This window comes from Corvus moneduloides, chromosome 4, assembly GCF_009650955.1.
Source record: "Corvus moneduloides isolate bCorMon1 chromosome 4, bCorMon1.pri, whole genome shotgun sequence".
In the NCBI taxonomy this organism is placed as follows: Eukaryota; Metazoa; Chordata; class Aves; order Passeriformes; family Corvidae; genus Corvus; species Corvus moneduloides.
In genome coordinates, this window is record NC_045479.1 from 65,077,556 (window position 1) to 65,101,219 (window position 23,664).

General features: G+C 38.7%; 1 protein-coding gene and 1 long non-coding RNA gene across 12 annotated transcripts in view; one reads left to right on the top strand and one right to left on the bottom strand.

Annotated features, from left to right (window-relative positions):
* The window catches only part of CACNA2D1 (calcium voltage-gated channel auxiliary subunit alpha2delta 1), a 364,967-nt gene that overhangs the window by 228,648 nt on the left and 112,655 nt on the right, over nucleotides 1–23,664 (bottom strand). The gene's annotated exons all lie outside the window — the stretch shown is intronic.
* Nucleotides 10,174–13,043, top strand: LOC116443651. The gene is made up of 2 exons (XR_004240011.1): nucleotides 10,174–10,551; nucleotides 11,473–13,043. It is a non-coding gene; the product is annotated as an uncharacterized LOC116443651 (long non-coding RNA).

The following is a 23,664-nucleotide window of genomic DNA, read 5'->3' on the forward strand; positions in this document are numbered from 1 at the left end:
AAACAATTTTAACTATAGATGGCATTGGTAGAAAAACCCTCAATAAACTGATACTGCTTTTATCTTTTCACACCTTTTTCCTTTAGAAAAGCAGTAGACAAGGAATCCTGCATGAGCAGAATCTTTGAAAGGACATCACAGTTTAGTGTGAAAACCCCCACTTATGAACCAAATTGTGAAGAGGCAAAGATTATGGCATTAGGGAAATGTTTGTAGCCACTAACTGGTTTTAAACACACTTTTTTGTTTTCCTTTTTTTCTTTTTTTTTTTTTTCTTTAGTACCTGGAGGAAGTCATAATCTGTTTTGGGAGGAATAGAACCATAAAACTGGACCTACCTGGCCCCAGGTCCCTAGACAATATTTTACGTAGATCTGAAAATATCTCCATCTCAGAGCAACTTGTTATCCATCATGCTGCTACTATTTATTTATCATAAGGCCATCTGCTCTACTCACTGCTCTGCATTCTCAATGTGACAAAATTATCCAAGATTTACAATGACAAACGAGACCCACTTCTACTCCGGAGATAAACAGTGAAAATTCAGAATTCCTAGGGGACATAGCAGAAATTAACAGCTTGGTAGGTGGTATTGGTATTGTATTCAACAGAAGGTGTTTACAAAATGTAGGTACAATTTGAGGGTAAGCTGGGAGATAGACACTGTTACCATATTGGCCATGACCAGCATCAAACACAAAAATCTGTGTTCTCAGCCTCTTGATGGAAAAATCCCTTAATGCCATATTTAATTGTTTAATATGAGTGTTTCTGTTGATATGAGTAGCTTTAGCCATATGCTTAAATAATCTCATTTTCCTGGACTAGCACTAAACATTCAAAAACTGTACTGATCACAAAAAAAAATCTCAGCTAACACAAGATACTAACCAGTTGCATGCTCACATACAAATTTCTGTATCTTCCACTTATATTTTTTATCTTATATTCATTTGTTTTCTGCTGTACTAGGTTTGTGTGTTAAAGGTTTTTTGGAGGGAAGAGGGGGGCACATTTACACTGTACAATATTGTAGATGAGCTAATAATGGAAAGCAATCAATAGATATAATCTGATTATTCCCTTCTGGAAGTTTCTTTCTCTCTCATTAAAGCAGTGCCAGTCAATGAAACTGACTTCAATCTGAAACTGAAATTGTTTCTATCACAAGATTCTATCACAGCCTTGATTTCTTTAAGTCTGATTTTTACCTGCTGCTAGACATGGAGATATTGATACTGAAGGAAAAACAAACTGGTTGTTAGTGAAGTAAACATAGTAAAAGTACACTAATACATAAAAATGTTAGGTATATAAGTTATTTTTAAATATGCATGTCTACATGTATTTTGGGATGGAATAACAAATGCATTATAAAATATAATAAAATAACTTCTTATGTACAATAATAACTTCAAAAGGTATCACTTCACATTGCCCTTGGACTTGATATTCTAATGCATTATTTAGGCAATGAGATTTTCCCAGTCACTCTAAAAGTTGTTAATATATGATCTCATTATTTAATCATTTTGTGTTTCAAAATACAATCATCCATAATATGTCTCATTATATAATAATCAGAAGAACAACTTATAAAAAAAGAAAAAGCAAATTTAAAATCAAAATATTGCTGGTTTTCTTAATTGCTTGTAATAGTAGATTTTTGTGCAGCAGTTAGCCAAACAACAAGCTATTCTAATATTGATATAATAATTATTCATATAATTATTGGTATAATATTATTTTAAACTAAGAAGTTTGCACAAAGTTTAAAGAAATCTTAAAATACTTTTAAGTGCTGTAATTATACTTGGGTCAGAATATTCCATGCCAAATGTTCTAATTTAATACAATAATAAGGGACACAGGGACAGCAAATAAACAGAGAGTAACACACAGGAAGATAAAGATGTATAACTCCTTCCATTTCAACAAGCCACTACCTCACTTACGTCTCCTTTCAAATTATAGATCTGAACATGGACACGGGGCTCACTGGGAATGAAATAAATTTATCTAACTGTTAAAGAGATTAACACTTCATTCTTCATCCATTATCACCTGATGATGGACTAGGAATCTGATTGACAGGAAAAAACAAAAGTTAAATTCTTTATTTAGCCATATCTCTATTTCATATTCATAACCCCTGGGTTAGGGAAGACTGGATCAGATATCTTAATGAATTCCATGTGTCCTAAGTTATTCCACGTTTCTTAGAAAGGCAAAGATGTATTTGACTAATATAACTAAATGTCTAAAGCTTTTGAGTACAATCAAAGTTGAAAACTATTAAACTGACAAAGATATTGCCTATTGAATTTATACAGAGAGCGATCTCCATATGTCATTCACTGAATTTCTATCTTAACTATGTGTCATATGAAATCAATGAAGTATTCTCTCTGGGTTATATAAAATAGTAATATTTATCAAATTTACATAAACACTGATGCCTGTGTAACATTACAGCCAAGAAATAGTTCCTCAGTCTTACTTCCAGGTAGATCACCAGTCCTAATAAACACCGGTGCTTCACATTTTTAAAAAAAAAACATAAAAAGCAAAGAAAAACACAGGGCAAACCATTTCCAGGTTTTCGTATTTTTTGTATTGAACATTCCTTTTTTCTGGTAAGAGTGATGTTAAGGAAAACAGTTCTAAAAAAAGAGGAAAAATACATGAGTAGAGAAAGCCAGAGTAAATTGTACAAATTATCTGCAAATCCATCTCTTTTATATAAAATTAATAAGAGTTTTTAAGCATATACTTGCTAGAGCCAAAATGATTTGGATTTTTACAACAATTTTTCATCTGATGACTAAACAAAAATGATGCAGCTTTAGAAAAAATGTAACTTCCAATTTTAACACGGTTGCAAATTTATTCACTATCGTTTATTCCGGATAAAGGTAATAACCTTATTCTCTGGTAGTCCAGGTTAAATCCACATAGGAGTGTGTTTTCTTCCTCAGACTTATGAACCCTTTCTTAACAGCAGTGTCACTTGTAGTGCATCAAGCCATGACAGCAATATCTTCGGAGTTGCCTATGAGCATCTATTCTCCCATATTCAAGTGTCACAACTGACACCAAAATATTGTGTTTGGTATTCTGCTGATTTCCTCATTTCCTTATTTTTCATACAAATGAGACCAGGAGAGGGTCAGAATCAAAAAATACATGTTATGCATGCAGATGGTTTGACACACAAGTATTTTAATTAGACAGCCACTCAGAGCCAGACCTTGGCAATGCATAGGAGAATGACTCTGAACATGAAATTAAGCTGAACAGTGTTTAAGTACTACAGGAACATTCAGCATGGTTTATGATGCACAAAATACCAAACTGAAATACTAGGGGAGGAAATTAGCCAAGATAATTAACAGAATTGTTCCAGAACTCAAGAAGCGTGGAGATAAAGCGGCTTTCATCAAAACCTGTTTTATCCACCATATGGCTTTCCTGTGCTTGTTTTCCTTTTTCATACATTCCTAGCTCCACTGGCAGCATGCCAGCATTGGGAAAAGTAAATACAATTATTGCTTTAACAGCAAGTTTTATTATAGAATTATTCTTTCGAATAATTGTTTTCCAGCAGCTTTGAATAGTAGAGAAATTGGCAATACTGTGTGAGTACAGAAGATGCTTTATTCTAAAGGTGAGCCCCATATATTCTCCAAATTTTATAAGTACCTAGGTAGAAAACCTTGTGGCAGAGGAATTTGTTAAGAGGTAAGCCAACCAAGTTTTTCTTCCTGTATTTTATTTTTATGTCTCAAAATAATTACCATGAATAATCCATCTCTGAGCACAGTTGACAGCAAAAGAGCAGTTCCCTTGTTCTACTGCTAAGGATGATATTGTTCAGCCTTTAGGCTACGTGATCAAATAAAGAGGACCAGGGTGAGCACCTGTACCTGCAAAGTCACCATAATGTAGCATCCCACTACTTCCATAATTTTATTGTCCAGTTTACTTCTCTTTTTCCATCAATACGAGACAAGAAAATCTTGTCTCTGAGCAACCAATTTTCCCAAAGGTGTAAACTGGTGACTTTAGTTTGTGTTAACTGTGGAGCAGCTGCTGTGAAGAAACTCTGTTGAAGAATCAGGTTTGGAACTTTCTATGCATTTTTTTATTTAACTTTTATAGACTTTGAGGAGAAAGAGAGACTTTAATACTGACTTTTTCCCATCCATAGAACTGGAGCAACATTAAAATTACCTAGTACAAAACTAAATTTTTTTTGAGTGTTTAGAACCAGTTATTTATGCAGTTTAAACATAAATGTATTTGTCTGCCAACATCACTTATCAAATGAGATTAATCTCATGAAAAAGAATATAGGTGCTATGACAATAACCTTAATTCAGAGGCAGCACCTACACTACAGACATATTAAGCCTCATGAAATAGGCTTAATAAAGGCTCAATCAGACACTCATAAAATATTATGCAAACAGAACCAAGCATAAATTTATATTGTGGCTTAGGTACTAAAGAACTCATTATAAATAAAATTTCCCCCTCACCACAGGATTTTTATTCAGATATGATAAAACCAGACACACTGCTTATCTGTTATAACTAAAAACTAAAAAGAAGATCCCTAATTTTCTGAAAAATCAAATTTATTTCCAGACTTTGCCTCCAAGCTATTCCTTTCTATTCCTTTATTATCCTATTAAAAAATTCCAGTTTCTCCTTAATTTGTTACTAAACTTCCTCTGGCTTTTGATGCTCTTTACACCCTGTTGTAATGGGATACACCACTCATTCACTTTCTTTTTAGAAAACAAGATTTTCCATTTTGTTACCTTTACAACCAAGGCACATTAATATAATAAATTTACCTACTATAAATTATATTTCTTGCTGATTTAAAAAAAAACAGAACAAAACAAAACAACAAGTGCTGACTTTTAATTAGCCTCTCACCTCCTCAGTCTTTTATCACAATTTCTTAATAAATTTGGTAGAGAAATCTAAGCTAGTAGGTAGAACTTAAATTTAGACTCTTCTCAGTAAGGTCAGGTGATGTGAGGCTGATAAAACACTGAAAACACAAGCCCAGCAAATAACATACTCGCATAATGACAAGAAATCATCTATTAAGCTTAACTCTAAATTAAATATTGTCCCAATTAAATTAATTTTCCCATTTTCATTGACAGTGACACAAAGCTTAGAATTGCCAAGTCATTAAACTTTCCTTAGGTGCCCTGTAATGTTCACACAGTGATTTTTTGCTGACAATAACGGCTTATTTTCACTGCAAACTTCCTTCTTCTTCCAAGGGGCACACCAGCATACTGTATGCAACAAATCCAACTCCTGAGAGCATTATGGGCAACCTTGGATTACAAAATCATCAACAGCACCATGGCAGGGAGAGAATACTAAACTCGTAGCAAGGCTTATTACCACTTCCAGAGGTGTGCTTAAGGATAGCAGCATCCTAGAACTGTTTTTCTATCTCTGGTCTATCACACAGTAAAATGGAAAGTAACCCCAAAATTTAGCATGTTTTGTGATGGACCAGACTGTTTGACCTCTGGTTCTTCCGCTACAAGCTTAAATAGGAAATATTCAAAAGAAAGAGGAGGAAGCGCTTCACACACCGGACTGGCTGCAGAACTTGCACAGATTACTGAGAGAAGGAAAAGTTTACATCTGTTTAGAACAGACCAGACATGGGAAGAAAATCTACTGAGGGTTATTAATACAATTAAAACCATCTGTGATCAGAGAAATTCCTGGACCGCAAATTGCTGGAGGCGAGGAGAGCATTTTGAGGAAGTACCACTATGTCTCTCCTGGTTCTATACCATTTCTGGCATTTTGACCCTCAGAATGAAGCTATTGAGGGATGGGCTGTGGGACTGCTCCATTTTGTATTGAGAGATATAGGCATACTCTGTATACCCATCCTCCAGCGGGGTAAAACACAGTAAAACATTTCTGATAAAAATTATGTGTGCCAAAAAGTATCTGTATTCATGCCATCAAAATCTTTTCCATGCACAAAATTCCACATGCACAAAAAACCCTGATGAAACAAATCTCTTGTCTAAAGGCCTTAGCTAGGAAGACCTGGGGCAATTCTGTCGCACAATGAAGAACTTAAAGTCTTTTTTCAGCAGGCATTAGTTGTATCTTCTGTGCACCCAGGTGGCAGCAGGCAAAATAAATACACTGACAGCAAAACGAGACCCATATTCTGTCTCCTTGCCTCATTTATAGGGACAGAGTAACTAGCAATATATAAGTATGATGTCACATAAATAAATTCAGACCTCAGTGTTCCTAAATCATTGCCACGAGCCTGAAGACTAGTACAAGAAAAATTGAGAAAAATATGAGTAACAGCAAAACAATAAATGCCTCCTGCTTTATTGACTGAGGATTTTTGACAAAGATCAAAAAAGATGAATTCAAAGTCAAGACCAATGGGGTAAGGTCAGGACAACAAGAAGCTGTCAGACCCTTTCCATTAAGCATTGCTAAGTCCACATTCCAAATGTAACCCTTTGTGTTTTGCTTTGGCTTCCCCTTGCTTTTATGCAGCATTTTATCAGAGATTCTGAAAAGAATTGACTAGTAAAGCTGTAGTGGAAGCATAATGCTAAGCTACACAGTGTGTTTAGTTTGGGACCAATGAAATCTTGTAATTAGCACATCACTGTTCTTCCTAAAATATGTATCCCTTAATTTTTTACACAATAAGTTGATTATTATTACCTCCAACCCTTTATCCTCTTTTCAAGTGCAAGGATCTTTGAAATAAAATATAGGTACCTGTTGCTTTGTGGTATGAGACATTCTCACCATGGTTCTCGGGAAGTTAAAAGACATAGGGCAGCATGTGTGCAAAGAAGCATTTCTCCATCAGGAATGGACTCAGAAAGCTCAAAAAAGGTGCAGTAACAGGGAAGGAACAGGGAAGAGTCAATGATCTGCCCCTGCATTGTGGCAATAGGGCTTGCTTGTGCAGGAAAATCCATTGGCTTTTTCAATGCCCATGGTTTAAATTACCTTTATTAGTCAGATCTCTGTGGTTAAACAAGAAAATGGTTATTTCAGAACTGCACTGGTGTCCTCAGTCATCTTAGAGCAACAGCACTGCAGAGTGGGAAGGAAATGTAAATACACATACAAGATAATAATTAGCATTTCAGCCAGCCCGTATGCCTTTTCCATTAATTCTCAGCATGCTCAATATTGTGTATAATAACCCTGGCATCCTCTGGATAAGTTTTGGTCTGTTAGCTCCTCTTTTAGGAGTCTTATTTTCTTGTGGTTTAAGGCTCTCTGCTAAGGCTGATTTCGATTATATACATTATTTCCCACCAACAGAGGGGCTGCTCTGCTCTATCAGGTTCTCACACAGTATGCCAACAATGACAGAAATTCGCCTCAAACTACAATGGTCCTCTGTTAATTAACAGTGGTTTTATACATTTCTATTGAAGACTTAACTAGCTGTTTGTTTTTATAAATCATGAGATTAGCTAACAGATAACAGATGCTGATTTTGCCAACTTTATCCTTCCTGCCATTTGTTATATTTCATCTTTTAAGACCAATCATTGATTTAGCAGCAGAATACTGAGTCCACTTTTTAACATTTTAATTGCATAATACCAAGCATAGAAATATCTCAAATGCAAAGCGAAATCTGTTTCTATTATTTGGACTTTTTCCTATCCAAAATATGCTTTACAAGAGATTCTTAATCAAATGTGTCTGACTCATCTCATTAAAATATAAAACCTTCCACTCCAAGCTCTTCATGAATTTCCCAGAAAAAGGCTTGTTTTTGACACACACTGAGTCATTGCTCTTCAATTTAAGTGAGACTTTAGACTACGAGTTGAAAGAGGTCTCAGAGTGAAGGCCAAACACCTCTTATTACATGAACCAGAAAACAAATTAATTCAAGACGTGAAAAAACATTCCATGGCTGTAGCACACACATAGTGAAATGCATGTGCATCATAAATATGTAGATTAAACACAAAATTTAGAATATCATCGTAATTTATGAAATTTATGTGTTTTGGAACACATGCCCAGCACATGTTTAATACCCCTATTCCTCAGATGAAAGGAAATAATATGCTTAGTATTATTCTGTCCTTATTTTCAAGTTGCAAGCAAATAAGAAAATAAAATTATAGTTTCTGAAGTGTTTCTTCATCATAGCTTTTTCTCCATAATACACTTTTGGATCAAAATACTGCTTTCAGAATTGTCTTTGCTAGATAGGCTCACGCCTAGAAATACAGATTTGTACCTAAAAAATGAAAACAAAGCCCAGAGGAAGAAACGACTCTCATTCTGGAGGACAAAGCTAGAGGAAGAGTCATCTCTCACCAGCAGAGAGGCCTGACCTCAAATCAGTGCAACTCCCAACCTGGCTGTCTCATGGCATTATCATATGCCAATCTTTTCAGGATCTGTGACTGGAAATAACACCCTAAGAATTGTCTAGTTTCCTAACTGTCTCCAACACTTATAAATAAATATCTTCTTGTCTAACCTTGCCAGGTTTATCAAGGGTGTAGGCTGCAGGAGGGTGCTTTAAAGGCTCTGGATGGTCAGTTTTGAACATTAAAAAAAACACATCATGTGAGCTAAGTGCAGTTCATTAACGAGGTGACCAGCCAGATGAAATCAGATTTGCTCCTTGCAATATCCTCACCGTAACATGTCTAATTCTTCTAACAATTTTTTATTAGACAGTCTCAAGGATCCATCTTCAGACTTCATCTTTCAAATGCATCACTTGCTGCACAAAGGGTGTCCTGAGAGTATTTTTACCAGTTTCTCTGATATCATCCTTTCCTAATTCTCCCCCCTCTACTTTCATCTTTGCTACATCAAGATGTCATTTCTTCTGCAGGACTTTTGCAGGACTTTTGTAGAGCTTTGACTACGGTCTTTTTATTATTATTCCCCTCTACATTATATCTCCTGGTTACATTATTCATAGCTGCATGTTCCACTGTGATTCACCAGCTACCATTGATTATTCACAATCACATATGTTAGTCACAAACCTGTAACTTATCCAGGCTTTCTGTGGGGGACTGACAATTGGCTCAATTTCAGCGCCTAAAATCAAACTCAAACTTCCTGCTTCCCAGTAAAGCAAAAGAAAAAAGCCCAAACCCTGACAAAACCCAGACTCGGGAAGTATCCTGAGGCAACTTCCCACTGTCCCCAGTGACACTGGTTTATTCATCCCTTGTACAACATCTGCTCTCTTTAGTTTATGCAACCGGGCAAACACCCTCATTTTGAGCTGTGTGCGCAGCTCCTGCACCAACTCGGTGTGTGATGCATCAAGAGCCTGGGATCATTCGGCCTTCAGTGCTCTTGGCAGGGGCTGGTGGTACTGCATGCACAGGGACCGGCACGGCGGGCTCGCATGGGTCGCTCCTCCAGGGAAAACATCCCATTTCCGAGCTGACACCGGTGTACGGGGCTCGCTCACGCCGGGAATGCCGCGCCGGGAAGCCGCGCACGAGGCCGGGCGGGGATACGAGGCCGGGCGGGGATGCGGGGCCGGGCGGGGATGCGGAGACGGGCAGGGATGCGGAGACGGGCAGGGATGCGGGGCCGGGCGGGATGCGGGGACGGGCAGGGATGCGCGGCCGGGCGGGGATGCGGGGACGGGCGGGGATGCGCGGCCGGGCGGGGATGCAGGGACGGGCGGGGATGCGGGGACGGGCGGGGATGCGGGGCCGGGCGGGGATGCGCGGCCGGGCGGGGATGCGGGGACGGGCAGGGATGCGGGGACGGGCAGGGATGCGGGGACGGGCGGGGATGCGGGGCCGGGCGGGGATGCGGGGCCGGGCGGGGATGCGGGGACGGGCGGGGATGCGGGGACGGGCAGGGATGCGCGGCCGGGCGGGGATGCGGGGACGGGCAGGGATGCGGGGCCGGGCGGGGATGCGGGGACGGGCAGGGATGCGGGGACGGGCGGGGATGCGCGGCCGGGCGGGGATGCGGGGACGGGCAGGGATGCGGGGCCGGGCGGGGATGCGGGGACGGGCAGGGATGCGCGGCCGGGCGGGGATGCGGGGACGGGCAGGGATGCGGGGCCGGGCGGGGATGCGGGGACGGGCAGGGATGCGGGGCCGGGCGGTGCTGGGGCCGCGCTCCGCCAGCACCACCTGCCGGCAGCGCCCGCGGCAGGGACGCGCCCCGCGGAGTCCCCGACACCACCAGAACAGCCAGAGACATTGACAACAAACAACAATAATAGCGACGAAAATATATTAAAATAAAAAATTAAAACAGTACTAAGTATAATTACAATAAATTAATATTGATAGTAGTAGAACTACCACTAACCGGACCACAGCAAGAACTGAATATCCGTGGTCCGTGCCCTGCCCGGGCCTCTGCGTGTCCCTATGCCCAGGAATGCCAGGGCGACCAGCTCCATTGCCACCGATGGAACCAGAATGAATCCCAAAGTCTCTTACTGTTCCCTCAAACCCAAATTTCTGCATTAAGCAGTTTTTAAAGGTAAAGTAACACCTCTGATCCAGGGTGTTTCAGCAACACCTCATGAGGCACTGAAAGAGGTTGCTCAGAGATGCTGTGAGTGCTCCAGCCCTGGAAGTGTTCAAGGGCAGGCTGGATGAGGCTCTGACCAACCTGGTCTAGTGAAAGTTGTCAGATCCTTCAAGTCCCTCCCAGCCCAAACCATTCTATGTTTGTACGAAAATCTGTGGCCAACTGCTCCCCCTCCCCCATCCTCACACTGTCACAGCTAGCAGAGAGCCAGCTGCCGCTCCTGGTGCTGGAGGGGAGTAGAAAAGCAGCCTGGACACTGTTACTGGAAAGGGAGAAATAAAGAACAAAACCACAGCAATTCAAATTGCTAAGAAAATCACTAATAAATAAATAAACAAAGCACTATAATAAAAAAAATCACTAATAAATAAAACACTCAAATAAACAAACAAGCAGTAACACTGCAAAGTAACATTAGCAAAGTATCGTGTATACACACAATCTGTAAGCAGTGAAAGGAAGCCAAACCATCACTATGTATTTGATTTTTTAAAATCCATTTTAAGTATGCTTATCAATTGTCTCTAACTGAAATGTGATCTTACAAATTGTTCAAAGACAGAGTTTCAGTTAGAACTTTTCACTCAAACAGAGTGATTCAGCTGTAATGCCTTTATCTTGAAAAGTAAAATGTAATTTTCAATTTTTGACAGTAGGTTGCAATTTAAAATGATAATACAATTTATTATATAAATTATGCCATAAATGAAAATATAATCTAGAATAATTTCTGGTTTTTTATATATAGAAAGAAAAATCTTTTAGTTCCCATTACATTAAGAAACACCAGAAGCAACTTAAAAATCCTAGTTTATAATTTTATTTTCAATTTTATTATTCTTCTCTTTTATGAATTTTTCTCTTCTCTAGGAGGTTTTATTACTATCAGAGTCTCAGTGCAGATTTTATTTGACAGCAATTTTTGGGTAAGCACTCCAACATTTATGCCTGATTTTTCTGCATCTGGTAGGAAAAGAAGATTCTGATTTCTGCATCATGAATAAGCAGCAGTAGCACTTCTCTGAGTTTATCCCTCATAAAACAAGCATACACCAGTGAAAGAGCAAAACTGGTCCAGTTATCCTTTCATTACCCAGAAGTAATTGCAGCATTTATTTTAGCACTTACAACTCAACAACCACTACATCACCCAGATACACTATTCCCATTGGGCCTTAGGATCATAATAAGAAATCTGAACATCTATAATGTATTACGATATGAATTATACTTTTACTGCTATTAACCATATAGTATCTTTAGTAGTCAATGCAAGCAATAAAGAGTATGTGCATTTTAAGCAGCAGCACTGAGAACACTGAGTTTAATGTCGCACATTGGGATGATTTTTCCCCTTGTGCATAAGCCTATAACAGAACAGCATCCTGGGCAGCAGAGTTTGCATACATTACATCATTTCTTTCCCAGGCTGGACACTTTGACTTGGCTATTCCCCAGAGTTATCCAGCAGAGCTATGTCACCCAGCCCTCAAGATACAGAGCGACCAACTGAGGACAGACCTTCTGCTTGCTTCTGCTGTGAAAGAGTTGGAAAAACATGATACTCACACTTTTACTAACCAGTAGATAAACCAATATAAATTTCCATCTCCACTGTTGGCAATATTGTTAGCTCAATTAACTCTAACTGAAAAGTCAGTCCTGGATGTGTTCCTGGGGATGGGGTTGGGTAGATGCTTTTATAATTCCCTTTTTTAAGTCACAGGTTCTTAGCACCACTGTTTTGATGAACACAATAGTGCAGCACACCTGCAACATCAGGATAAATTGCAGACACATACCTATATAATCTCTTTTGCTAGACAGGTTGTGTATTAAAAAAAAAAAAACAACAAAACAGTTGTAAAAGCTACCAGACCTTTTAAGCTTGTGGCATCACAAAAAACACAAAAATACCTCTATCAGCTAACACAGTTGATTGCAAAAGCATGAGTTATAAAATCTTAATTTGCACAAGCACGACTCTCAGTATTTGGGGAGTAGCACATTAGCCATTTTACAAACCAGATTATATTACTGGCAGATTATGCTGGTATTTGTTTTATACCTTGGTGGTGAAAAAGGTTAAGAGGTTAAATATTGTACCTGTATCCCAGTGAGACACTTTGCACAACACCACATGAATTTTGTGTTTTACTCTGTTTTCATTTTCAGTGTGAAATATTTGTGCACAATTGTTCATTTCAATATCCTAAAAATATTTTATCAATGCTATGATCTAGGTATGGATTGTAAAACATAAAAGTACAGTAAATTTAATGGAAAGAAGTGTTTAAGAATTAAAATCAAGCAATAGATGTTTTATCCAGAGAGCATTTTAAAAACAAAAGTATAGGTTAATTGTATGATAAAAATCCTCTTAATTAACAGCTAAATCAACACGTATTAAAAGGCACTTCACAACAACTGATCGTACATCAGCCAAAATTAGCTGATTTTGTGGCTTTAAACAGCAGTGAGGCTGCTCTACTGATCTAAATCTAAATGCTGAACTGCTGAACCCATTTTCTAGGATAAATTTAGCTGTTCTTTCGTGTTCCATTTTTCTTTGGTACTTGGATCAGTTATGCAGTGTATAATTATGCCAGTGCAGTTAGACAGTGCTTTCCATCTGAATGTCTCAACACGCTTTTCAGACTTAATTACTTTGGGTTTGGGAATCCTTCATGACGTAGATACTAATACTCAAAGTCAATAGGGAAGGAAACAGAGTCAGGGAAGAGGGGAGTACATAGAAAAGGATGGAAATGAAGCCTCAGTTTCCTGGAATCTATTTTTTGTTGCCACCTTGCTTTTACAATGTGTGAAACCAAGATGCTCTTCATGTTTAGCTTCTGGACATATCAGGAAATACCTTGCTTTTGACAATGGTAAGTAGTGTGGCACTGACCTTACACAAAAGCCCAAGTAAAAGCCAGATGCTAAATACTTCTTCTTCATCCTCACAAGTACTGTCACCCATTTGCATTCCCAAAAGGAGCCTACCAACTACCTAGAAGCCCAGGGCAAGGCACAGGGGTGTCCTTCCCACTCCTCTTAAGCACACAGCATCACTTGGTACTAGGAGTTAAGCGCTTACACAGAACATGAAGCCAAGCTCCATCTTTTCTCAGCATGAGAGAAAACTCACACTTTACCTTGCACCTCTGTGGAGAGTTTTGTATGATTTCATTTTATATGAAAGACACCTTTCTCTTTCAAGCTATTTTTCTTAGCAGAAAATAGACAAAATTTCTTTTTTTCTGAAATAAATCTAGAAAAATCCCTTCAGCAGAAGTTCTTGGCTGTAGATGGCTTTACTTGAATAGTAAAGAGAAAATGGTTTTAGACATACCTATGTTGTCAAAATATTTCACCAAGTAAATGAACTTAATATACTTGAGAGACCATGAATGTACTTGAGGACTGAATATCTTTATCAGCTGGCTACCTTTAAGGCTTGAATAGAAGGGAAAATAAACCTCACATACTCATTTTTACACGTTTTATCACATTTTGCACACTGAAGAATTCCTAAAGTGCAACATAAACTTCAGATCTGAGGAACCCTTCTCTGCTCAGCCCTAACCTCTCACTATTTTAGCACCTCGGTTTATTAGAGGGACGGAAAATTGCATCTCTGGCACCTAGAACCTTAACACTGGTTTGTCAAGATTAGGAAGCTTTTTTATTTCCAAATCTGTTTTTCTGGGCTTTGGGACTTTCATTCAGAGGACAGCTCAAACTCAGAACAGATGCCGTCCATAACAGCCATGCTCAAGCAAGAGGATCAGCTGAACACAGGAACAGCTATTAATGCTACACACTCTGTGTGCTAACAAGCCCAGCTGAAAAGCAGGGCTTATTAGGTGGAATCCAGGATCATGAAAAGAAAGGATAGCTGCATAGCAGTTTGCTGTATTAAATGATAAATCAGCCATGCAGAAAGAGAGCAGAGAGGTAAAATACTCATTAGCATTTCCCAGACATATCTAGCTTATCTAGGTCACTGTAAAGTAAGTACTCACCACTTTGACTGCCAAAGCTTTAATTCTTTTCTAATGTCTAGAAACACATAATGAAGTAAAATAATTAACTGATTGTTAACATATGAGTGGCATCATGTGTTGTTCATATGTACCTACATAGTTCTGTGGTACTACTTATGAAGAAGTATGTGGTGCAATGCAAGAAATATGAATCCAGAATACAGATTCCTTCTCACCCAACTGCACTTGCCTCTTTAAACCATCTTGTATTTTGCTTTTGGCAGTGTGTATGGGCTGTCACCAACAGAGAACTCCTAGAGGTCATAATACTGGAAGGATTCAGCAACACAGAAGAACAGAGTTGCAAAGATAAGGTCTCCATGGGAGCTGCAGGGTGCTCCTTCAGCATGTGTTTCCCCAGCACAAGAATACTAGCTTCTCCTCCTTGAGTTCAACCATACAAGGGTGTTTGTCTACAGGATCAATCGTATCCTGATGTTCTCAGGCAAGCCCAGCCAGTTATTTCCTCTAACTCACACTTCTAGTTAAGAGTTAGGGGTACCTCAGAAAACATTGACTCCTCAAGGACGTGTGAACAAAGTCCTCTAAGTGCCAATTATACAGCCACCATTCTCATTGCTATTATTGTTTATTTTAAGTGCTAACTACAGTTCTTTTGATCCCTGGATTAGCATTTAAATTCCTGAATATAACAGCATTGCAGGAATACATGAAAAGGCATGAGAAAACTGAGTGTACAGATAGATGTGCTTAATTCAGTAGAGCTCAGCTTATCCTTTGACTCCTGTGGTGCATGTACGCATATAATGTTCCTCCCTTATAGCTATGCAAGTAATTCTTAGTGACAAAGAGTAATCTTATTACTGGCTTCCTCCATGTTAAGATGGAGAAGATTGGGAGATATACAGACTGTTTAATGATGCATGTGGCATGCAAGAGAAACTATGCAATTTACTGGGAAAGACACTGGAGGAAAGAGCGCTCGAGTGACACATCACTGCTCCTCTGTCAAGAATAAACAGAAGAACAAATTAGTGTTGGTTAATTTCCTTGGCCACACTTCTGCCTCTAAGAATTCTACAGTAGAAAAATTTGCATTGATCTAAAATATTTGCTTGAATAGTGAGGGTCATATAAACCAACATAAACTTGCATTCATTTGGCACTCTCTGATATCCCATATTTGAGACTGAGGTATAGTTTGCTACAGGCCTAGCTCGTGGATCAAACATTGTTAGTTGCAGTTTGTGCAAATTGTGCATGTTTCAGGACCACTGAACATTATCTATAAAAAGGATTTAAGGTAGATACTGCTGTATCTCAAATTGTTCACACACTTCTGAGCACTAAAGATACTCGTGAGTGCAAAGAGCACATTCAATATTTAATAATACAGTGGTAGAAACAAAACCAGTGTGAACTCTGTGTCAAGTCTGGAATGGAATTAGGTACAGAGACCATGGTGAAGGCAAATGGTATCTCAGCTGTCCTGCAGAACTCTGCCTGCAGACTCTGCAAAATGAGCTGCAGGACCCAGGGAAACTTGCTGAACATCCCTCCGGCCTGACCAATTAGAGCAATCTGCATAGGCTTTATCTCTGTGTCTTATCTTTTAAAGGAGGAAACAGAACCTCGGGTAGTATAAATTACTCTTGCCACTTCAATTCCAGCACCTATTTAAACCAATTTACACCATTTGCCTTAATGAACAAAGCAGAAATTGACCTGGTAATAGGAAATATGCTGGATTTGCAGATTAAAACCTCTTCTCTTGAAAGAATTGTGCCTGTAATATGTAACCCATTTTGTCTCTAATCTAGCTTAGACAGCCCATGACAGACATGTTTTTCAAACATGTAATAGCACTATTCACTATGAAAACCATACCTAGATAAGCCACTATCACTGAGCTAGGGGACGTGAGACACTTCCCATCCTAAACAGCAGTTTTGCTTAAATACACTACTTCCTTGGCAAAATGAAAATCTTCTGGTTTAATCTTCAATTAAAAGTAATTAATACCAGGGTTATTTATTTAAAAATGAAGTAAGTGGAAATTTCCACTGCAGAGAAGTCATGTCTTATAATGCCCACTCAATACTATTTCTGAAAATACCCATTACAGATCGATGGAAGCTGACTTATTCAAGCATTAAGTCTTGCTTGCTAGGATAGGTGCAATGAAGTGTTATCAAAAGTATATAATCTACTTTCAGGATTATTAACTTCCCAGAGCTCAAGTTACTTGTTTTAAAAGAAAAAAACAGCAAATGAATACAAATCAAAAGGTAGAGAAGATATTTCCAAATGCTTTGAATTTAGAATGAAAACTCTGACTGCTATTTCAGTATAAAATTAAAGCATTAATCCTGAAGCACAGGCTAATTATATTATATTATACATATCCTAATGTGATTTGTTTGTAATGCTTCATTTCTGCTTATTTTGTTATTGACATACAGGCTTTCCTTTCCTGATAGACTCAATAAACTTTTCCTAGACACATTTTTCTCCCTGTACCTTCACTCAACATCGCTATCACTTCACAGCAGGTATATAGAGTAACTGATAGAGTGACTATTTTAAAGAGTTCATTGCCATCTTAGATTTCATTTCAGAGTTGACCTCAAGCAGTTGCTGTGCTGAGATGCTTTGTGCATCCACAGTTACAGCTAGGCATGAGTATTTAGAAACGCTGATAAAGAGGCACTTTGTATAAGCAAAAGAACACTTTGTACAGACCAGTAGATTGATGGTAATCCTTTCCACTACTCTTACTACAGAGTTTGAAGCCAGAAGAGACCACCTGAAGAGGATCAAAGGGCTGAAAAGAGGTGCAGGGATGTCAAGAGGATGGGTCCACACTATTCAGTGGTGCCCAGCAACAGGACAAGGGGCAACAGGCACCAACTGAAACACAGGAAGTTTCACCTGAACATAGGGAAAACCTTCTTTACTCCAAGGGTGGCAGAGCATTGGAACAGGCTGCCCAGAGAGGTTGTGGAGTCTCCTTCTCTGGAGATATTAAAAACCCACCGGGACACAACACTGTGGAACCTGGTCTAGGTGATCTGCTTTAGCAGGGGGTTGGTTGGACTGGATGATCTCCACATGTCCCATCCAACCCTAACTGTCCTGTGACTCTGTGATTAAGTGGAAGTGATTAAGTCAATTACAATGTTGAATCAATTACAGTATCTCAGAAATGATCCCTCTACTTGTACCACACATTGCTGACACTCAGCTGTTACGTGCCTATACAAGTAAAGGTCTCCAGAGTTCTCATTTCACATACAGTGATTACAGCTTAAAGAGGTTAGAAAACAACTTTTAGGTTTTAAGGAGCATGTGATGGTAAAGAAAAAGAAAATTTAGTTTAAAAACCTTAAGGACAGTGAGTAATAGCTGCTATTTTGATTTGCTAATGTATTCGAGCTGGGTATCTAAAGCAGGGGTTTTATCTTTAACTTCCATCAAACCTTCCTAGACATGTTCATCACTGAAAACTTAACAAGAAAATTAACTGAACTGAAACATGTGGACAAATTAAAAAGACTCACTAAATTCACTACAGCAGCTGATGACGCCATCACCAAACAGAAGATACTAATGGAGAAATATTTCTTGCAATAATATCCATCATCTTGAAATTGCTCTGGAATAAAAGAAACACTGGTAGCTTTCTTCTGAAACATTTATTCTTAATTTCAACATGATTAAAGAAAAAAAATATTTTCCTGCTTCTTTCCAATAAAAGTAATTATTCAAAAGAAAGAGCAAAATTGGACACTACAAGGGCATACTTGAGGCAAAGCCATCTTTTAAAACATTTAGTACTTTGAGATACCTGCCTCATTCAGGGTAAAATATAGTCATCGGATCTTCAATGTTAGAAAAGAAGATTAAAAAAAGAAAAATTACAGCACTTACAGTTTGAGGCTGATGCAATAAACACAAATATTTTAATTTAAGGCTTCATATTGAAAAAAACCAACCAAGTAAACAAACAAGCAAGTTTGCTTTTCTCTCTTGCAGGGGAATATTCCCAGACCTATCCCTTGGCAGCTGCAACATCCCATGACATTTTGGTGGCAGTGTCTAGAAGCATCCTTAACACCCCAACAGGTAAATGGAGATAATAAATAGCACTTGCCTGTCTCACAGCAGTTTGAGAAGATATAACAGAGAGGCTAAAATGCACAGAAGTGTTAAATCCCAACCATCCTTGAGGAAATGATTTTCCAGGTGAACACATTTTACTTCCAAGATATTTTCCTTATGCTCGATTTGAATCTTTGGTGCTGTGATTCCATTCCCCTTGCTCCAGCAGTGTTACCCTAAACACACATCAGCCATTTTCACATGTGCACTACAACATTCCCAACACCTTAACTCCTCCCTGAAAACATATCTTACCTCTGCTACTTTGTATACATTTTTAAACTTCTGCTCTGAAATCAACCCCTTTCACTTAATGTTATTGATGTATTTCAAATCTTCTTTTGATTTCTTTCCAATCTCTCAAAATTTAATATTTCCTACAAAATATGTGTCCCTGTTTAAAGAAATCAGTGGTGTGGTTCCACTAATAAGAGTGCAAACATGATTTTTAATCTGTTCATGATTATTTCTCGTAGATGAGAAATCTTTGTCTCCCTCTGCATTACCAGGATTTCTTCTTCTTGCATTTTAAATCAGAATATTAATCATTATATTTATCAATCTACGCTTTGCTGAGCGGAATCTCTTCTTTCAGAGGTTTTTTTGGGTTTTGGTGGTTTTTTTTTGTTTGTTTGTTTCTTTGGTTTCTTTTTTGTTTGTTTGTTTATTTTATTGGGTTTGCTCAGTGAAGTCTCTTTCAGCCCCACAGTGGTTTCGTACCTTCAATAGTATTTGAAACCAACCTTTGTAGTGATGCCATGAAGACCTTTTGCCTTTTCTTTTATACCCCTGTTATACCTTTTACAACTTCTGTATTCTTAGTGCTTTTTGCCTACATTCTTGTGCTTGTTTGTCAAGCTAAGAAACTAAACATTTTAGAAGCTTTGTATGTAAGGGTTAGTGTGCCCCAGACCCCAAGGTCCTCTCCAGAGCACATTCTATAAACCAAGATAGAACCATCCAGGGGAAGGTTCCTCAGGGAGGGGGGCTCATTCAATCCTCTCATTGGGGATTTTTTGATAGATATGCTGATTAGTAAAACCTATAATGTTGTACCAGATCTTTTGAGGGTGTGCACTGCGGTGCATTCGACCTGGACATGTGCACCTAAGGATCCTTCAAATAAATACCAGGGTAAAATCCCTTTTTCCCTTCTAACCGTGTTTGACTCTCGATTTTAAGACCAGGAAAAGGCATCAGTATCACATGCAAATTTTATGAACATGCTACCTGTCTCCTTCTTCCAAATCATTAAAGATGATGTTAATCCAGGCCAAAATTAATATTGGTCCTGTGGTACTTCATTAGACACTTGCAGTTTAAAATACCTGGTCAAATCTACTCTTGTTATTAAAAAAAAAAAAAAAAAAAAAGGCTAATTTCAATGAATTAGAAAACTTGCACCAATGTATGCTGTGGATATACTCACAGCACACTTAGCCAGCCAGGCTCATAGTTCAGTGCCTTAGAAAGCCCTGAGCTGCCTAGAGAGACTGCACGGGCGATCAAGCACTTCAGCAGCTCCAAAAGCGCCAAGTGGTAGCTGCAAAGCTGATACCAAGAGCAGAAGCAAAGAGGTAGAAATGTAGCCCTCGTTCTATGCTTTAATCCTGCCAGTAGATTGTACAGAGACACACACAGGCTGTTAGCAGAAGGGTAGCCTGAGCAAGAGAGGACGGAGCCCACTCCGCTTGTCTTTAATTGGGGGGAAGGGAAAGGGGAGAACTAGGGGCGGACCCAGCGTACTCAGCCAATCGGACTCTGCTTCGGTGGAATCCGAGTTACTTTCAGTTTTACCCGCGCTTAGAACAAAGGGGATTCAGAGCACATGGCAGGGACAGGTCCTGGCTTCTCTGACCAGTCTTGGGCCTGGCTGCACCTCAGGGGCAGGCAGCAACAGTATGCAAGCGATGACTCTGGCCCATTTCCTTTTGTCATTAGCCTTTATTTGTAGGCAAGAGTTCAATTTACAGCATTTATTGAAACTGTCAATATTTTGCCATTCAAGCATAGCCTGAGCCTCATGTGGTGCTCTCCTATTTAGAAGCCTTGATGGGTTTTGCTTTATAAAGTGGCTGAGCACTTATACTGTAACCTAAAGGTCCTTCTAAGACCTGCAGCCATGAGAGCCAGCACAGCCGTATGGGTCCTATCTCCTTCCTCCAGCTCAGTCTGTGTCTGATAGCTTCAGATGATGCCTCCTGCTTCTCCCAGGGGAACAAACAGACTGGTCTTACCATAGCTGCGCAGTTTGCACAGATGCTAGATGGATGTGACCCCTCAAGCAAGCAATTGGAAGGGATCTGCTTGCTTGGATCAGCATGTACTGCAAAGATCAACAGAGGTGCAAAATGTAGTGGGGGAAGATGCCAACATATTTTAAATCCAGAAAAAAAACCCCAAACTAAACCAAAACAATACACAAAAAAACCCAAACCAACAAAACCCATGTCATTTTATCCAATTATCAGTATAATTACTAGAACAGTTGACTCTACAGACCAAACAACTTGTAAAATCCCTTTAAAGTGCATGATGAGGCTTTGAGAAATGGTGTCTAGAGAAAGATGTCCCTGCCATGGCAGGGGGGTTGGAACTAGATGAACTTCGAGGTCCCTTCCAACCCAAACCATTCTATGATTCACAATCTTTCTCCCACTTCTGCCCATGTACAGCTTTTTACTTTACTTCTTCAATGACTCTAAAAGATGTACTCTAGGCCAAATACTAAAGGCCAGTAGTGTCCAGAGAATAAAAGACAATGAAATAGTCCTCCTTTTCCTTTAGGAAAAGCATTTTGTCCGTTGTCAACGGGGTAATGCACAAAGCATGCTGGGGCGGTAAATGGAGCTTTCGCAGAAACAATGAATTTTTTTTTCATGTTGATGATAAGAAGGGAAGATGGTTACTCAATATCAAGTGAAAAACAGAATACATTTGCAGATAGAAGAACCAGCTGTAGTTCTGAGTAGTCATAGTATCTGTTTCAATTAAAAGAGGTGAAGTTCTAAAGTGCAGAGGGTTTCACCAACCACCAATTAAATAGCTCTGCCAGCGGAAAAAGGAAAATGAGGAATGAAATATAAAACATCACCCATGCCTTTTGTTACACAGAGACATTAATTTCTTGTACAATGAATGAAGATCTATCTCAGTGCAAAGTCACTATCCAGCCCATTTGCAATTATTCTGTGGCTTCTTTTGCTAAATACAAAAAAGAATAGATTTCTTGCAGGGGGGAAAAAAAAAGTTAATTCTTACCCCCTTTCACAAAGTCTATAATCTTCCTGTACACACCATGGGAACTGCATCTCTTTTTTTAACAGTTTAGAAACTGTATCACTAAAGGAAGTTTTAAGTGCTAAATAAAGTACATTCCTTTTGTTAACCCATTTCCCAAGGAGTTTCACACAGCTTCAGTGTTTGAGGCCTTCAATTTCCTGCACATCAATTTTTGGCCTGATCTGTCAGTAGTACAGTAACCCTTACTTCACCTCATCAGATCTACAACCAGTTGCCTGGAGCCAATATGGAGATACATTTATATTACTCTTCTGTCTCATTTCTAGTATTTTTAGTATTTTTGTCCTCCCTCAATAAGTGCAGGGTTGGCCCCTAAGTACTTGTATTTCCCTCTCAGATTAACTGCCAATTAGTGATAATTGGACTTGGCAACTTTTTTTTTTTTTTTTTTTTTTTTTTTTTTTATGGACACATATCTGCTGTGAGACAGTGAGAGTACTAATGAATTTCAGATAAGTCACTTCTGGCTGTCAGTTTTTTCTCTGAACTCTGGATGTGTCCACATAATGCTTCCCTCAAATTAAATTGGTTGGAAGCTATTTATTCTCAAATGTAAAAGTGGACAGTATAGTTAAAATTGCTGTAGTTAAATCTGAAAAATACTGACTTTCTACGTGTGGATGGGTCCAGTTGCTGCGTGGGATCTTTTTTTTTCTGTTCATCTACTCTGCAAGTCAGTGCTCAGGGATGAAACTATCTGAGTCTGTGTGCAGGTCCTTTCATTTCTCAGTTCCTCTGCAGGCTGCTGCAGCATTTGAACTGCAAAGACTTTAAGGTTTAAATCAAATGATGTAGTGAGAAGGAAAAAGGCTTTAATTGCTAGTTTGATAGATTCTATACAAATATTTCTACTAGTATGGGGCTTTCAAAGGCTAAACAAAACTAGAAAATTTAAACACCTTTAACACTTACTGCACTTAAGCTTCATACAAGTGAAAGGATGAACATGCCAGACCTTGGAGACCTTTTAATACTTTTAAATAAGTCTAAAATGCAGCCAGCCATCTTTCACTGAGAAATTTTAAAAGCTTTTTCAAGAGGAGACACCTCTAGTTCTGTGAAGCTCTTGCTGTTAGTACATTTTAGATGTGTTTCTCCAATGTGAAATTGTTCCTCTCTAGTTAAATTCTAAGATGCCCTTTAACTCTTGCTGTAGATTTTTTTTTCAGCAAAATATTAGTCTTTCTTAGGTCAGAAGAGTCTTTCAAGCCTTCTCAGTAATAAAATTTAAGGTAATTTCACCTTTTAAATGAGGCTTTCAATAAAAGTCATGAAAGAATCCTAGCAAAAAGTAAAATAAAATAAAAGGAAATAATAATTAAAAAACATAATAATTCCATGAACTGGTTTTAGCTGATTACTGGGTTTTGTCCTAATATTTTGAAATCTGGGAAATGTGTTATATGCCCAAAAGGGCTTTGTAAGCTCCAATTATTAATTTACTGTCAAAAACCAGAAGTGACACTGTTAGCTGCCACAGAAGTTAACACCATAACCACAATAAAATGCAATACAAATGTTATTACTATATGATAATTTATTGCATGTCATATCTTTTTCCCTTCAGCCACTTCAGTAAGTAATGTGA